This window comes from Amia ocellicauda, chromosome 6 (genome assembly GCF_036373705.1).
Source record: "Amia ocellicauda isolate fAmiCal2 chromosome 6, fAmiCal2.hap1, whole genome shotgun sequence".
NCBI classification, from domain to species: Eukaryota; Metazoa; Chordata; class Actinopteri; order Amiiformes; family Amiidae; genus Amia; species Amia ocellicauda.
In genome coordinates this window covers 31789376-31804144 of record NC_089855.1, presented here as the reverse complement: position 1 = coordinate 31804144, position 14769 = coordinate 31789376, and positions in this window count along the sequence as shown.

The following is a 14769-nucleotide window of genomic DNA, read 5'->3' as shown; positions in this document are numbered from 1 at the left end:
GACCTGGAAATGAGAAAGAGAGAGAGAGAGAGAGAGAGAGAGAGAGAGAGAGAGACAGAGAGAGAGAGAGGAGAGAGGAGAGAGGAGAGAGATTTTCAGGACTCGGCTATAATTTTTTACTGTAGTATTTTTCTTTGTTATGTCTAAATATGTACTGCAGGCACTCACACATAAAATGAATCAGATGCAATGCCAAAATATTATAAAAACAAAGTGGGCTGCACACTGTTAGGGCCTCTTAAATTAATAATTTGTAAATTCTTCTTCTTCTCCTTCTCATAAATTATTATTAAGCAGGTGTCTTTATCCAAGACATCTTACATGGTTTAACAATCACTTACATACACTATTCTACAAATACACAATATTTTTATTTAAAATGGAGAAATAAACAAAATAAAGCATCTAAACTCTGCATTTGTTTAATATGTGGGAATGGATTTTGATGCTCTATATTGCTGGAAGTATCCCTACATCAAAAGAGGTGCATTTTTCTATCATATACTGCCAACTCTGAATGTGTAAGTATCTCACTTCTAAGACTGAGACATTTCTTACCTAGTATAATACCCATAAGTTCACCTATTTGGTAAGGAAATGAATGCTCAGGACAGATCACATACAATGAGGAAAGTGAAGGAGAAGAATGTGGACCGAATTGAACTGGATGCACAAGAAACAAGAAGCTAACAAGTAGGATCCTTCTATTGATACGCACTGCTTAAATTGTGAAAGGGCCCCTTCTATCTTTTGTTCCACCCAGGTGCATTGAAATGAAACTGTTGAAATGCCGATTGCAATATCCTTGTGGATTTTCTAAGGAAGTTCTGGAGGAACGTTCTAGGTGTAGTATGTGTGTGCTGAGGGGTTAGCTTCAACACAATGCACCGTCATCAGACGACAGCACAACGCAGAAGACAACAAATAAATGCACTGAAAGATTTAAGCCGAATACTGTATGGTTTTTGTTCCTCCTCTCTGTTTGATGCCATTGAACAAGTTTCCTGTTGTGGGACTGAGCGTGTGCACAAAGGCACACCTGTAAGAGACAGCTGCAGGGCTTTTTCACCTTGACTTTCTGCAAAACCTTTCAGTGGGCCTTTGCCAAGCAAGTCTGGGCATAAACATACACACTGTGGGGAAAAGCACACACATGCTACAGGTGTGCCCCGTGTAGATTCTGTGCATACGAACACACACTGAAAACAAGACCTGGAAACCATATTTAACGCTGCTGTGCTTCAAGCTGAATTTACAGTGCCCCCAACTGTCCACACCCTTCTCCTCCCCACCCCCCAACTAAAGTCTGCTGCTGATTCCATTGAGATTTTAAATTGCACCAACATTTACTGTAGTTTGTATAATATCCTTTGTTTACCTGCTGGTACTATCATTTTTCATTTAAGGTGGTTCAGGGTGGCTAAAGTGTTAAATGCGTTTGGTGTATGTTTGAATACAAAGTAAACAAGAATCAACCCCACAGAACATACAGACCCAAAGCAGGAAAACCCTCTAGAATTGTAATCCAGCAGTAACACCTTCAATGGAGTCATGACACTATCCACTACGTTTTTTCCTAGCATGTAGGCTACACACAGATGCATCCAGCATACAGGCCACTCCAGCCCCTCAGGACCTGTAAAGTCCTCTGTACCACCTAAACTTGTAATTAAATGAAATGAGTATGTGAATAGGAATTCCAGTCACCTGTTGTTTTCCAGGTGTCTAAAACCTACAGGAATCTACCCCCTCATCCTAAAATATCTTATCCACCTTTTAATGTAAAAGTGATCTGGTTAAATAAAGTTTCAGCAAAATTAAGAAATCAGTCTGGAGTATTATGTTTGGTTCTCATACTCAATAAACCAGTCCATTTTTAAACAACTGAACAAGAAAAAAAAAAAAAGTCATTGTATATAAAAAACGTTATATGATAACCACAAAGGACTGTTCCAGCAAACATCAAAAGAACGTACTAGCAGTATTCATGCATCAGTAAACCCACCGTGGCTGTATCTCTCATCTTCACATCATGGGGGGAAAAAACATTTGAGTGCTTTATTTTCTTTACTCGATTTTTTTTTTTGGTATGTATGTGTTGTAAACGGCGATGTTGAAAGTAACAGCGGTTTTATTTGAAGCGCGCATAGCTGATATACCAGAGAAAGACCTGAAACGATGCTTTATAAAATTCAAGCATTGTTTTTCCCTCTCCTTGCGGTCAGTACGTATGGCTGTCAAAACAAGTGTGAATGAGTCACTGAGAAGCATTATAGCTGTGGAGGCTATTATCTACAGAAGAAGAAGAAAAAAATCAGTTCGTGAGTCGTTTGCAAAAGGGGGATCATTTTGCTTCAGACTTAGCAAATACTACAATGCATGGCTTTCACAGCTGCTAAACAACAACAACAACAACAACAACAACAAAACGTTAATTGAGCAATGCTGTGGCAATCAATCAATCAATCAACCAATCAACCAACATTCCATTTGCAGACATTCTTCTCATCCTCTCCCGTCCTGTTAAGATTATAAGTATTTGTTTCAAGTGTTTCAAACATAACCAGGATCCACGCTGTCCTCGGTAGTATTACGTGCTTGTAAGTTTTCTTGTTTGCCTGCATCTACCTGTAGTGTAGGCTATATAAACCCATACAGAAATCAAACATACCGCACGCACAACAACAACAACAATAGTAAATAAGTCATGAAACAGCGCCAAATGACTGCACTTATCCAGCCCATCTACTTCAATAGCGAACACATCCATTGAAAACCCAGCGTGTGCAGAGACTTCAGCCCTTACCTGAGCGCAGAAACGCAACGTCACACAGAAGTTGGCAACTTTGCTTTTCTTGGCAGAGATTGTAGGCATGTTTCCTCACTTCTGCTCGTCGGAGCCCATCACAGTCGAGGTGTCGCCGTCAGACAGACCCGACTCGAAGGCGAGCAGCGTGGGGGGGGGCGGCGGCTGCTTTGCTTTCCCTCCCCGCAAACGCAGAGGAGTAACAAGCGACGGGGCTCGTCAGTGGGGTGGGTGGCAGGGGGAGCTGCGGGTGAAGAAAGATGCGAGACCCTGCGTGTCGTGCGTGGAGTGGCGCGGCGGCACAGCGGACAGCTCGGGCAACGTCACCCAGTGACAGCGGCGGCGGCGGCGGCGGGAGCAGCGCATCATTGATCCAAAAAGAAAAAGGAAAGTGCACCTCATCTAATTACCGCCAACACCTCCGGGAACACGCGCGCACCGCTGGGTGATGAAGACCAACATCTGCAGCGTCCACGTCAACGTCAAACTTCATCTTGCTATCTGGGGAGGACTAAATCAGATCTGACGAGGAAAAGCTCCTGTCTGTTTTAGAGGCTTATATTTGCATGGAGAGAGAGAGAGAGAGAGAGAGAGAGAATTAGAGAAGCAGCTTTGGTTTCTCCAGAGGAAGGCAACATTCAAGTTTACTAATATGTTCGATTTGAAAAGTGACGTCACATTCGTCGATTCATGGCTGTGTTGAATCAACCAGATGAGAAGAGGTGTTTTTGCCACAGATTTAGTCCTGACATAGTTCATCCACGACTTCTGAATCTATATACCCACCCCCACTGAGGTGTAAATGTGCGTTAGGGGGTTATGGCGCGATTTAGCATGATGGTTTGAATATTTGAATCCAGTCAAAAGGTTCACATGGCAGTCAACATTGACCCAAAGAGCCTACATGACACGAACTTTTGAGCTCTGAGGCCACCATACAGTATCCCCACAAGCCACCAGCTTTATCTCTCATTGAAGATAAACAGCACAAGCAGCTGGGTCATTCTTGCAGGTGCAGGATTAAAACAGCCATTGTCATACAGATATTGTATTAGCTTTGGCAGTGACTGGATCGCTGTTGGAAAGTGATCAAAAGACTTCCCTGCGGACCCAACTTCACCCAACTCCAATGATGATCTGTCATTGGTGTGCCATCCCCAGGGAACTCCCAGGCACAGCTGGTCTGTGGCACAGTCTGGATCTGTACTGGCTACCTCCAGATCAGCCAGCCATTCTGTAGTGGGGCACAGTATATGGTCGGTATTCTTGTTACATTAGTGCAGTCATTCATCCATAGACATGAGCTGATCGTAACTTGGATTGTTGGGTAAAATACAGCCTTTATTATTCTTTTGTTCTTCTCTCATTGGCACCAACAATGAGCACATCAAGGCATTCATCATGCATAAAGCACAAATCCACCAACAAATTAACATCAACTGGATACACATAACAGGGCTCAGTGTGGGAAATGAGCTTGTTATGATGCTGTCGCTCCCTTGGGTCTGGTATAGTGCTCAAAGCCCACGGTTGACTTTTTGTATGTGTGGAGCTATTCTTCTGCTGGATTATTCCTTGCCTGCTGTTTTTTCCATATGGGGGCACAGGTGTAGTCATCATGAATCAGTCACAAGAATGGGTCGTCACAGTGATTCAAGGAACCAGTCATGGGGTTTGCTACAGGAATGAAGAAACAAACAAACAAACAAACAAACAAAAGAAAAGTTCAGACTTTCTTTCGAAATAAGCACAGCCAGGAGTCAAAGTAGTTCTGAAAAAACTCAATCGCCCAGAGTTTTGTGGGAAATGGGATGTGTGAAGTTTGGATTAAAAAAAAAAAAAAATGGCAGGAGCTTCTATAAACCCAGGGGGTCCGGCCAGGTTTTGCTTGCCAGGATTGAATGAGCTCTTTATTCACACCAAGATACTACAACAGAGCACAGCGCTCACAGATTGGGGATTTCATTGTTGCCGTTAGTAGAGATTAGTTTACAGAGTTGTGGCTGTTCAGAATAAGTCTTTAATCACAGTAGTCAAAGAAATAGGCTTTGGGATAATGTTAAAATGAAGTGTTTTTATTTCCTGACATCTACTTGGCTAAGGGGCATTCATTTCTCATTTGCACCTTTAGACTGTTTGGAATTAGCCTTGTTCAAAAAAACAAAATACCTCTGCCAGATGTAATTAAAAATATCTCGCAAATTCACGTAACTGAATTAAGATGGGGATTGGTATTCATTTCAAAGTTCACATGAAGACCGTGAATAATTAGGATTTACCCTGGGGAAAAATTATGGCTGGTGAGAACTAGTTTGCAATATTATTATCAACTTTAAACAGCAAATGTACAAAATGTCTATTGCAGTATTTTTATGTGTATGTAACCAGCTATTAAAAAGCTTTTTCTTGTCTGGTATTTCTTATTTCTAAATCAATACGTTAAAGTAATGTTAACACCAGTTGCTGCAGCTGCTCGGATTACCTGTGTCCATTAAATCACTGTAGTTTATTATGCTTCACAAATATTTGCTGTATAATTCACAATAAATGGACTAAACCTGAATTTATATGTGCTCTAGGAAACAAATTCCTCATCCCTGGACATTCTTCAAAGAGAGCTGTCAACTGGTCCTGCTGAACTCATCTTGTTGGGTAAAATTCAGTCTAGTTGAGGCCCTGCCTTGATTTTGAATGGTGAACTAATGTTAACTCAATGGTAGGTGGATCACTGTCTCTCCAGTTGGCTGTATGTCTAGTTTGGTTCATTGACTACATGTTGGGTAGGTTATTGTCCATTGGATGCCAGGCCTTCTTCTGGAATGTGTGTCAGGTGAGGAAAGTCTCCCCCAGCTCACTACAGATATCAAGGAAGTCAGCAGTGGCAAATGGGGCCTAGAGGCTGTATTAAGGACACAATGATCAACAAATACTTGGGACTACCAACTACCACATACACAGTAATTTGGAGCACTGAAAGTGTGGCAAAAGAGGATTTAAACATGCAACAGCTTTGCACACCAGCTACTGAACACTCCTCTGCAAATGTATGAGGACACCCACTTGCTTCTGTAGTTATGTGCGCATATGAAAACACAGCACTGGGGCAAAAATCCTTGAAAACAGTCAGAATTGGCAAAGTATCGATTGTCGAATTTAAAGTTGCACCTTAAAGCTCTGTTTTGCATTCATTTGTGAAAAAGACAGAAACACCCTGCACCCACCCTCCCTGTTTATTATGTCTTCATCTGGTTTTTAACCACGGGTGAATTAACCATGACTGGTTGTTGGATCTGGATGAGTAAGGATTGCAATCTGATCCTGTCAAGAAACAGGCAAGCTGCAGACAGGTGCATGCTGGGGATAAGGGCTAGGGAACGCACACGCGTTGCACGTCTCAAAGAGCATATTTCTTCTGGCCTGACACCCGAGACTGAGAACTGAAGGAAAGCATCATCCTGTACTTCAGCGTAGCCCGATCAGATATCTCTCTTCAGCCACTTACGTCTCTGTCTCCTGCTCTGTCCCACAGCTCTCCATCATAATTCAAGCAGCTGAAAGAAAAGCCAGGAACAAATGGTGGAGGGAACCAAACACATGATTTAGACACCTTCCCCCCAAACCCATTAAAGATGCCAGCCCTCGTATTTTTTTATTAATTTGATTGTTTTCACCAAATGACTCATTTCCAGGTTTCCTTTCAGAAAAGAGAGGGGCTTGTGGAATCTGATTGCTTTGATTTACAGTAGCTTTTGATGGTCAAGGTGACACAAAAATTCAGGGACGCCCAAACTATTTGTCTTCTGATATATAAGACCAGCAAAAGGGTGGTGATTGGGGGGGTGCTCCATTAATTATCTTGGGCTTTACAAGCTGCACTAATAACCTTGAGTATTTGACAGACTTTTACTCGACTCCCACACTCATAAATAGCATTTTACTGTTTCTGTAAAGGCTAGCTGGAGATCTGTTATATTATTATCTGTGGGGAAGTGGAAAGAAGGTCAATAAAATAAAGAGAAACATGCCCCAGGCGAAGAAATAGACATCACAGAGAGGGGTGTGTATCATTTCACCTGGCATAGTTTGCACTGTCAAAAGGTTATGTTGTGGATATAGCACCTGAGCAAGAGTATGGCCTATTAATTGGGGGTGGGGGGGGGGCATAAACAGCCCTATAAAAGGGTAAATAAAAACCAACTGGAAGGTCTGGGGGCAAGAGGGCCATATTTGTCCAGATTTACACCATTAATAGCAGCATTTTGTTCCAATCTAGGATTCTCTCCTCATCAATGGACATCTGAAGAACAGTGGGCCAGTCACAATGTAAAGCAAAGTGAGAACTGCTGAAATGGGCCGCCCCAGGTAGGAATCCTGATTGTGCCATTAGATATTGGGAAATGCCCATTACCCCATGTTGGAAAAAATATGGTCCAAAAATGAGGACCATCCCTCTGAGAATAAATCTAGATAAAAAACACAACAAAATAGCTGGAGATGATTCTTCAGAAGGACCTGGACTAAGGTGAGAAAAAATCCTCCTATAACATCTTTACTTAGGCAGCCTAGCCACAAAATACACATTTAGAGAGCACTTTGGCTTTGGTTGAAAACATGCAAAGAGAAGGCACTCTCAGATTCTGCCATTATTTCTCCTACTCTTTGGTCCCAACAGTGAAAATGGTTCCATGTCATCTGCTATAAAATTATAAGGATCATCTCACATCAGACAATACATGCTACACAAAGTCAAGCTGCCCGAAGTGTTTGAGCCTGCTTGGTTATGTGCCTGGTGTTTTGTCACAGTTACACAGACTCTGCGAACAGGTGGCTTTGCTGTTTTGATGCACCGGGGCTCTGCGCTGTGATCTACAGGTTCGCTGCCTCTGTCCTCCTATTCCGACAGTTTAGGTCCCCCTCCTGGGAGTGGATTGTTTACTTGAGGTGTTACAGGGGGGAATTGTGGGTAGGATTGAGCACAGGGAGGAGCTGTACTGCTGGCAGAAGGCATCTCTCTCCCTCTCGCAGGGACAGCAGTGGAAAACATTCGCTTCCACAGGGAATATTCTGTTTCATCTGGCGAACATGGCTGTGTGTTTCCCCCTGCTAGGCAGCAAACCCCAGAGCGCTCATTTAGACAAGCTAACGTACCTGTTTATAGTTCTTACATATCCAGTCCCCTGCTGCTCACTCTGCTCTCAGGAGAGCCACTGGATAACAAACATGAGCAGCTTCAGAAACAACACCCTCCACGAATCCAAGCCTGTATATCATTTACAGGACTATTTTCAGGTACAGTTTTGAGGATTTGATTATGTATTTATTTATTTTTAACCATCCATAGCAGCGGATTCTAATTTCAAGGAAGTGTGACGAATCAATCTGGTGGAAAACATTTGGACAGCATTTGCAGTTTGTTTTTGTTGCTTTTGCCTCAGATGAAAAGAGAAAGAGAGAGAGAGAGAATAATAGAGGTGGACAGACACCTTGACAAGGATAGACATGCAGACTCGTGAAAAGAGAGACATACACATTTCTTTGATGTAGTTATGGTTTTGGTAGGTCGTTTTTTGTTTGTTTGTTTTTGAATACTCTTCGGTAGACCTTTAAAGGGCTGCTCTCTGTTTTCGTGCTTCCTGTATTAAAACAAATCCATAAATGAATCACCCTGAGAAACAAACACACAAACAAAAGCATCACGAGCGCTCCAGCTCTGACTGCCATGAGGAATGTCATCTTCACCTCCTCTTCACGGGAGACTAAGCCAGGGGAGTATTGACCAGACCACTGAAGAGCAGCAAAGCGAATAAATAAGCTGATCTCTGGGTCAATCAGCAGGGCTACATCCACTGCCATATCTCACAGAAAAGACATATCACTGAGGAAGAAACAGGAGTGATGTATGGGGTGTCCTAGGAGGTTCCAGTGTGGATGCTTGCTTGATAGAGGCCTACAAGTGCAGGAGTGCAGATCAGATTTCCTCAGACAGCTAGACTCCATTACTGCAACTGTGGTTTGCTTTGTTCCTTATTCATGCTTGACCTTTTACAGGTAGCCCATAGTGGCTTCTGAAAACTTAAACTTCTACCATCAAGTTGTTGTCAAAACAATGCTATAACAGCCCCCTCAAACAGATGCATTTAAGCATTTTTGGGGAATGAAAGGGTTCAAACTTAAAGCCAGAGTGCCTCTGACATATCTAAACAGGCCTTACAAAGATTGATCGGAGGAAAAAAGATAATAACACAGTGTTGCCAACTTGCCAACTATAATATCGAGAGACCTTGGACAGTCCCTGTTTCAGGTGCCCATGAGTCAGGAATTAATAATATTCAGCACCTAAAGTGAATGCACTCTTTAATTAGACTAATGTAATTACTAAGTTACCCATGCTTTACAGAACATTAGTTCCCTTCCCTTCCCTTCCCTTCAGAGTGCCAGGTTCATGTCATCTTATTTGGCATACAGCAGTCGCCACCAGCCATCCTATACGTTTTACAGTACTGTCAGCCGTTTTGCCACTGATTCGTTCTGACATTCCGTGGATCTTGATAAATGTGGCACTCAGACTATGACAGTGTCGGTGTCCAGATTGACCGCGGAGACATGTGAGAAAAGAGATATCCTTCTTTCTTTTGTAAATGTCGCTTTACATTCAAGGCAGGCTTTCTTTGTCTGTTTTGCTGTACATACACAGAATTAAGCATTGGCCAGTTAGCTGAAACCCTGTCAAACCAGTACTCTGTTTTTGAAAGAAAACATTTCCTTCAGGAGAATACACTATTAAAACAGCTAATGAAGAGTGCATCGAATAATTTAAACAACCTAGTGACCAGGAGCTGCATTTCCTCTAAAGAGTGTGACACCTGAAATAATTAAATTTGTACTCCAGTGTTACGTTTAGTGCTGTACTCCATTGTTAGTAATATTTGTGGAATATTGTAAATAGGTAACATACTACATTATGATTTTTGTTTACCCGATTAATCACTTTGAATTAAATGAAAAGATAAATAAGTCAAATTATTTTATTTTTGATTGGAAACTGGGAGTAAGCAAAAAAAATTAAAAAAAAGCAACGAAGTCATGAAATGACACGCTGAAAGAAATAACACAGCAGGTCAACAGCTTGGAAGCAAAATGATGTGCAGTCCCACTGGGGAAGACGGCAGTATTGTTACGTTGTCTGCTCTCCGTACTCCCTGGATCCCCTATATCTTCCTGTGCCATAACAGACCTCTCACATTTCAAAGATATTTCAGATGCAAGCACTCAAGCAGTTGATTTATCAGATGAGACAGACACCCTCCTCCAGTTGAACAGCTTCCCTAGTAAAACTGGACTGCCGTAACACTTGTGAGACAGCTTGTTCAGTGGCCTATGTAGTAGGAGTGAGTTATCTGTTCAGGGACATAAAGATATTAGTAGGGCAGGGAATGCACAGCAGAAGAACCAATCTGTTTGCGCTCTGCCTCTTTTTTCTATTTTTTGGCCTTCAAGCTTTGGACCTGTGGGGTTCAGTTCATGAAGTTCTCATAACTGCAGCAGATCCATCGTGAAATTGCATGGGAATCTATGAGCGAGCAAAGAGATTAATTGAAGAAAATACTGCTTTAGAGGGGAAACTACAGCTGCTGCAAGCCTGTTCGGCAACAAAGGGTTAAAATAGAAGGACGTACACATTTGAAGTGCTGCAGTTTGGTGAATAGCGGAAGCATTTGAGACTAACCAAACTGAAGCCCGGGAAAACATAAGTGAGAGGACGCCAAGGGATTTTTTTTTTTGTCCTGAGCAAAGCAGAGGGGACTAACTACTGTCCTGCACAATCTGCTGTAAGAATCCGTCAATCCCACAAACACGCCAACAAAGTCCGAGACTCTTTTCCTTTCCCCTGCTCTTTCCGAAGGGTTCATTCACATGCAAGGCATGCCATGCTGTAAAACACAGCTGTAATAGATGCTCAGAACATAAACCAAGAAACAAAACAACATGTGCTGCTGTATAGGCATTTGCAGGGATGATGATATTGTGAGTTATTAAGTTATTATCACTTGGCAATACTATCAAGGCAGCACAAGCTGCACTGGTGTTAAAATAAATCACCAAATTGGATCATAAAAGCTTGTTCTAAGAATCAATAAAATGCTGTTTACATACACTGGAGCGGTGCATTTTTACAAGATGGACACTTTCAGTCTTATGGACTGAGCTCGTTTATTAAATGTACTTTAGAGGAATGGACTGTTGTAATGTTCATTCTAATGCAGACTGAGGCACCGTGTCTATTTTGAAGGATATGTATACTAAGTCTATAGAAATGGAAGCAGTGTCAGTGGAAACTGATGTGGTGGGTGTACTACCTAGCAGCATAGTCAGAAAGGAAGTTTCCATTGCAATTCTCAAGGTATTATAGTATTTGTTTTGCCACGACCTTTATAAGTGTGGTTCTGTAAGACATACAGCATTATACAGTGTTACTGCAGCTGTTTAAGTAGCACACATATCCAAATTTGATATGCTAGCAACATTTTTCTTTGTTGGTTTTCACAGTAAACAACTCCAGTTCACTTTCCTGACTGTTTTCAAGATAACGTGTAGTAAATAATCAAATTAAATAAATCAGGAAGTAAATCAAGTCAAAGAGAACTATCTGTTATTCAAGTGAATGTTTTTAATAGTTTTGCCATTTGTTTGCATTTTAGTAGGCAGCCAATTTCGATGAGAGGTTTCAGTCGAAGAGCAACAACAACTTCCTGTCACCTTTGGGAGAATACACTGCCAGGGCCTATTAGTACTCAACTCTACTCGAGCTCACTGTACAAGACGCAGCAGCTAGACCTCAGACCTTGAACTCAGTCAAACCAGCTGTGGTATCTATGGTGACCTACAGGGAATCCTTAATCCCTGGAGTCAGGCCTCAAGCTTCTCAATAGGGATTGTTTCTTTTGGACCACCATAACTTCTGCTGACAAATAAGCACAAAAACAAAAGGAGAATTAGTGGGAAATAAGTGTTGAATGATGTTTTCCCCCCTCCCAAGCAGGCTGTGGTACAAGAAGAGAGCATCTGATCATTTCTGATCAAGTATCTACCCTGTTGACTGTTTACCTAGGCCTATACCCAGCAGAGGCTGCCGTAGTCAAGTTTACGTCCTGTAAAGCTAATCACCACAGGAACAACCACCTCCCCCACCACCACCCTTCATGCTACAATCAAAACAGATTTGCTCGCTGGTTTGTTTAATAAGGTGCCACATTCTGGGGCATTATGAGCATTGGGGCTGATAACAGTCTGCAGGATATTAATGATACATAGAAAACATGAGTCCGTGGCACTTTGGTATTCACCTACCAAGCCTGTTTCTTAATTAAATCACTGATATCTGATGGTGAGGGGAAAGAGGCTTGAATATTTTCTAAGTGCTACATTCCTTTCAGAAATCCAGTTGTTTCAGTGTCACTGCGGAGTGCTTGTGCTTAAAATAGAGAACCAGTCTGGAGATATGCCAATTTTCAAGAGTTAGCAAGATTACAAAGGTGGGGCCACAGCAACAGAGAAGGTAGGTGGCTTTAGTCAGTGGATTTAATCAAAGAGGCATTTTATGTTGCAATCAGGCCATACAATCCAAGGAATCTGTTGGTGAGTTTTCTTAGAGGAGGGGGTTAGGGATGTCACTTGTTTTTTAGTTTTGTTTTGGTGGCACAAGAGTCACAGGGCTACATGCAATGTGGAGTCATTCGGTAGAAATAAATTGTGTTAAGTGTAAAGTTGGCAGCAGCTCTCAGATAAGCTGGGGAAGTCACTCATACCCACCCAACCTTGAAAGAAAACTCTGGTGAACACTACCTCTGGAGAAGTTGCCCACCACAACAGGCTAGAGACCTAACCTGGAACAACCAAGCTCCCAGCTCATTCACTGCTCTGATTGGCTGAATAACTGCCTTGAATTAAATACTTGTCTACAGACTACACATGTCATCAGTAGGCCACCAAAATAATTAGTTATTCCATCAATTGAAAATCACGTACTTATTGGTAAAAATTATTTGATTAATCAATCCATTGACAAAAGGATTAATGGCCAGAAGACACTGAGACCCCTCTGTGGAATAAGTTTGAGACCCCTGATGTGATATGTCCCTTATCAAGCTTAAATATTTCCTCCCCAATGAAGGTGGAGAAAGAGCACGCTTCTGAAGCCTTGAGTAAAGAACTGAATGTTCCTTCCTCATAAAGCAGGCCTTTGAAGGACAGAAATGTTCTTCAGTTCTTTGGGCCATTGATCCAGTTCCACTACAGTAGTACCATAATTCATGTCTTTGAAATTCATCACCTTTGTTTTGTCAGCATACACTTTTTTCGTCTTCTCTTCAGATTCAATGTGAAGGATCCAGTACAGCAGTTACATTAGCAAGGAGTCAGATCAGATGTTCCCTGTCTGTACTGTCTGGAAAGTCACCCAAACATGGTGCACATGTGAATAGTAGCGGTGCCTGCCTGCTCTCCATAGCACTTCAAGCAAGTCAGCGGTGTCCTTCTTTGACCCTTCACAGTGCAAGAGAATACATGGGCAACTCAACAGATAATTGGCCACTCCATGTACAATTCAAACACAAATACAAGGGTATTTTATATACACTAAACAATACAAAAATCCATCATTTAGAAGGGAATTTGACACAGACTGGCTGATGAGCTCTTCCATCTAGCTCTCACTGATGACTGGCGTTTTAAGTGTCTTTTATTAGCTCTAACAAGCCTGCCTGATTTCCTTTTATCCTGCGTGAAAATGAACAAAAGGAGAGTCTGGAGTTCCTCTGGCCTGTTAATTTATGCCCTTTCAGCCACACTAATAAAACGCTGCGTGGAAGATGGTACATATTACCCGATAATGAGAACAGATGATGTGCGGCGTGAGAGGGATACACTGTTACAACCGAAAAGCAATCCTAACTCTGTATTTATTGTGGGGCTATTATGTAGAAATATTGCAGAAGTAAAAGCTCTTAAAAAATTGAATCCTCCGGCAGTGCATCACTCATAAGCTTCTGCCATGTAATCAATCCTCATAAAACTTTCCCGGTCTGCGCAGTTCGGCTGTCAGGGCGTTGGGAATTTACTGCCTACATTGGATCGCTGCATCCAGTCCAGCCCCCCGCCACATGTATGCATCTCACAGTTTCCACCGAAGAAAGCCCGATTCTAGGATTTCGGATGTAGTTGAGGATGTGGGACTTTTATGGACCTTGTAGTCATCGGCTCTTGTCTTTCTGGTTCACATCAATTCAAAGGAGGTTGGGTCGGAAGGTCACACCCTATATGGGGTTCAGAGCTTCTCAGAAGATGGCAAAATTGATATAAAAACGTAAAATAAGAAAAATAGGACCAGACTTGTCATTAGATTTGGAGGGGGAGAATATCTTGGGATTTCTGATGCAGGCCTTGACCACTATCTCCATTTAAAGGGGACTAGTTGCCTTCAGACTGGCTTAAATTGTAGTTTGACATCTATAGCCTGGTTTATGCTGTGGCCGGCTGCATACAATAAAAACAGTGTTTACCCATAGTTCCTCCCTTTTGAAGGAAAACACCTAGTTTTTCCAACCTTTTTTTTAACAAACTAGGATTACTTACTTTCCTTTTGACAACGTTTTCCCCTTTAAGCCACAGTTTTGTACTCTATCTGACCCTTGAATAGGGTCAAACTGATCTGTTTTCAAATCATTCATGTTAAATGCAGCCTGTGGTTTCAGTAGAGGCTGATACCTCACACCGCGTCAGCTCCACTCGATAAAGCACTGTGTTATTTCTGGGCAACAGTGTCTGCAGTTCACAACCACAACACATTTCGCAGAGCTAACGAAAGTTGCCAAGTGTTAAATGGGTAGACACGGAATCAATTGCCTGTAGAAATCAACAGGAAACAAAGTAAATCAAACCCTATTAATGGCAGCTGAAATGGGCTG